A 3,827-nucleotide genomic window follows, 5' to 3' on the forward strand; every position below is an offset into this window, starting at 1 on the left:
GGCGGGAGGGGGCCGGGCCGGGCCGGGCCGGGCGGTGAGCCCCGGGCGGTGTGCGCCGGGCCGGCACCTCGCTCCCCGCCGGCGGGCACCCATAACGCCGGCTTTGTCTCTGGGCCAGGCCGCCCTGCCAGCTCCCCGCTGAGGGCGGGTGTCGCCTCGGGAACGACCTCTTTTTTTTTTTTTTTTTTCCTTTGGAAGAGGGGCAAAAGTTTAGCGAGAGAAACGGCTGAATTTTGTGCCCTCCTGCGACCGCTGCGAGATGCCGAGCCAGGCGCTGCAGAATAACGCGCGGAGACCCGCCTGCTCCTGCAAACGCCCGTTACCGTTAATAGATGATTACTGCCTTTGAAAGCACTTTGCATAATAAGAGAATTACCCATATAGCCAATGCTAATAATTACTACTATTTATGAAATGGCTTCTCAAACCGACCTACTGCCTTCCCGCCCGTAAGACACCCGCAGCCGTCCCTCTGCTCTGCCTGCAAATGGCAAGGGCTATCTGGCCGGAGTGGTGCTGGGCTGAGAGTTCTGAGCACCACACGTCAAGAAAGGTTTCTTGAAAGCAAAAGCAGGCAGCGGGCTCCGGGGGAGAGCAGAAAGAGCCATCAGAAAGGAAGAAAGCACAAGGCAATGTTTTAAAGAGGAGGGAAACAACAGCGGCAGTCAAAACCCACAGAAGTCTCGGGCAAAGAGAAAGGAAACAACCTGGATCTCCCAAGTCCTCGGTGGATATGAAGATAAAAAGTGCTTTATTTGCAACGAGCAAGATGGCTGTTATCAGTTAACAAAAAACTATTTCTAACGGTAAGGGTGGCAAACATCTCAACAACTTGTCTGGGGAGGTTTTAATATAGCCAGGGCAGGGCAATAAGTTAACTGTCCTGTTGATGCAATCTGTAGCCTGATTTTATATTGCTCTATGACTCCTGCTTGGTTGATAGTGAACATAAGTCATAAAACCCACAGAAACTTGGTATTTTATATGCAGTTTGCATTCACGAGACACTGGTATAAACATCTGGCACAAGATGCAAGGCATTGGGAAATGAGGCCTAAAAGAGTCATATATTGTGAAGTATATTTCATACACATTACATGAAAACCTCAAATATTTCATCCCTAAACATATGTATTATCAGTAGTTCGTACTATTTTAGAGAATAGAAAAAATAAAGCTGATTAACTGCCTTCTGTGTAGTCACACAAGTCAGTGACGGAAGCAGGGATAAAAACTCTGATGCCTTAAAATTTTCACCACCTCTCTTTACCACCACCTAGTTTACCTAGTTTCTCTTAGACCTGTCCTTAAGTTTTTTTTTAATCTGTTGTGTTTGGTAAATTGAAAGAAATAGGTAAAGGGTCTGTTCACTGTGCAGTCTCACAAGGCAGAAAACTACGTGGTAAGTCAGCTCCCCAACAAGACATTTTGCTGAATCTCCTAAGGGATGTGCAAGAGCCTTCAGGGATAGGATGGCAGCTACAAGAATGCAGCTCTTGTTGGTACTTGCAGTCATTTGCATGTGCTGGTGGGAGGAAGTTTAAATTACATAAATTCCTAACTATGAGTTGCGCTCTGTGTGTATATCAGAGGTGGGGTTACCTCCCAACAGGGCTGGTGAATCTTAGATGAGCAAAAGCAAGCTGCAATACTGCAGTGTTTTGTGTATTAGATTAATGATTAAAATGTTTAAAAAGTGTAACAGAGGCATAATTAATTAATACATAAAAATACAGAGAAGCAAGGATCGCTGACCTGCAGAATTTATAGATTCAGCAAAGTTCAGGCTGGGTTCTCAGCTGACCTCGAGGAATTTAGCATCCCACTGCAGTGGAATAGGAGATGAATGCCTCTTCCTTTTTGACGGTCTCCTTTTGCAAGTCTCCTGGTAAACTATCTACCAAGTAATGCTTTCCTTCGGTTTTTGCTTCCATCATTCTTTCCTTTTTCTCCAAATCTTTTGCACCCCCTTTTCCTGAATCCTCTTTCTTCCTTTCTTTTTATTCTCCTGGAGCTCAATTAAAACTGCAAAAATTATGCACTAAAAATGCTTTCAACGTACTTCTGTTTTCTCCAAGTTTCAAAGCTTTCATCAGTCTCACAGCACAACAGATGTCATAAAAGTTTTATTTAACGTAAATGGTAAAATTCCTTGCAATAACTAAATAACTTGTGATCAGTTTCACAAGTGATCTGTCCTTGGGTGATACAATAACTACTCAGTGCTGGGACAGACTGGGAGCATAAGAGGGCTTTCCCTTTTGGCTCAGACTTGTGCCTCCTAAGGCTCCTCTAGTCTACTAGTGAACGTGTCCTGACATAATTATTAAAATATGTAACATTTTAAAGTATTATTTTGTACTGAGAGTGACTACTGCTCGAGCTGCTGAGTGCGCCAGAAGGGCTGTATTTCAGTGGCTTTATATTTAAGTTGGAACTGATGTTTCTGACTTTTTAAAGTGAATGTGAAAAGCCATTTTTTTCTTTGAACCTTCATTATAGGCATGGGTTATTAGAAGGCAAAAGCCAGTAAAAAGAATAAGGAAATTATCATTTAATTTCTTTCATGACTAAAAAGAGTGATAAAAGCATGGCCTAAGTTACTGGTATGCTTTCTTACTAAAGTGCAAAGTAAGAGTTCTTAAAGTAGCATGTAAATAGTTAAACTTCAGCCAGCACAGGCTTGCATAAAACTGACGCACTGTTTACATCCCTCCTAAAGTTTCGGAGTAATAAATGTAATGTGTGCTATAGTGTTTTCTTCTATCTGTAACTGCCATACGGGATGGCTTAAAACCAGCCTTGAATCAATGCAGGATTGATGTACACACTGGGAGTAAGCTCACAAAAACAATACAACACTGCAAAACCCTGGATGATAGCAGAAACAGCTTTAAAAACTAGCACACTGTGGAGGCAGAATAAACTCCCTGCAGTGCAAATCTTGGTCCCAGGACCAGCCCACTGTATCTCCAGGACCATCACGCAGCAGGATAGTGATGAGAAGAAAGTGGGTAAATTTGCTGCTTGGCTATTTATAAAGGTGCTGTAATGTAATGTGGCGATCTGATATTACTCTTACTGCTACTTAAAGAGGAGATTCTGCCCTTACCAACCTATATGCACCTCTGTACTCCCAGCTGCACATTCCTGCTCCCTCCCCGCCCTTCCCCTTCACTGGTTCCCTTTTACTGTACGGCAAGTCAATTCAGGTCACTAATCTGGCAGAAAACAAATGCAGCAATAAAAAATTGCTTTCCGACAGATTAGTGACTTGAATCGACTCCTTGTGTGGCGAGTACCAGAGTGTGATCCGGAAAGAGGTGAAGGCGGCACAGCCTGCGGTGGAAGCTCTCTGCGCAGGGGAGCAGGATCCCTGGTTTTGAAGGCCAGGAGCCTCTAGATGAGTTCAGCTGTAACACAGAAGCCCAAGAACGTGCTATGGCATCAAATGGAAGGGAATAAATTCTCTTTGCTTGTCTGTCCTCTCAGTGTCACCCACAGTACCACAGGTTGTGTCGTGACCCTGCACTCAAGGCAAGTATTGGGACTGCGTATCACTTTTTATGAGGTAAAACTGGTTTCCTCTGACTCTGTAGAATAAGCAGGCACACCCCTCAGCGGGCACCACGCTCAGAAAGCTGCGTGGTCAGCCTCAAAACGTGTATTTTGCCAGAGGAGGTTGCTCCTGGGGTGGGGGAGGGTGTCTGTGTGTGGGCAGCCAGCTCGGCTCCGGGGCTCGTCCCGCTGCGAGGCCGACGCGCTTGTGGGGACCTCCAGCCCCGAGGAGGGGCGGCGGGCAGCTCCCCCTGCGCCTTCAGGGCGCC

The 3,827-nt window shown here is 45.4% G+C and overlaps 1 protein-coding gene across 3 annotated transcripts in view; it reads left to right on the plus strand.

The window, feature by feature from the left end:
• Window positions 1–45: 45 nt before the first annotated feature.
• The window catches only part of PPIL4 (peptidylprolyl isomerase (cyclophilin)-like 4), a 25,994-nt gene continuing 22,212 nt past the window's right edge, over window positions 46–3,827 (plus strand). Inside the window, exons 1-2 of one of the 3 annotated variants that reach the window (XM_010581920.1) lie at window positions 46–806; window positions 3,493–3,571. The gene's annotated coding sequence lies outside the window, so the exon portion shown is untranslated. The remainder of the gene's footprint in view (window positions 807–3,492; window positions 3,572–3,827) is intronic. The other 2 variants (XM_010581917.1, XM_010581918.1) reach the window with 2 other exon arrangements.

The sequence above is a fragment of the Haliaeetus leucocephalus genome, unplaced genomic scaffold, assembly GCF_000737465.1.
Source record: "Haliaeetus leucocephalus isolate CR32 unplaced genomic scaffold, Haliaeetus_leucocephalus-4.0 Scaffold819, whole genome shotgun sequence".
NCBI lineage: Eukaryota > Metazoa > Chordata > Aves > Accipitriformes > Accipitridae > Haliaeetus > Haliaeetus leucocephalus.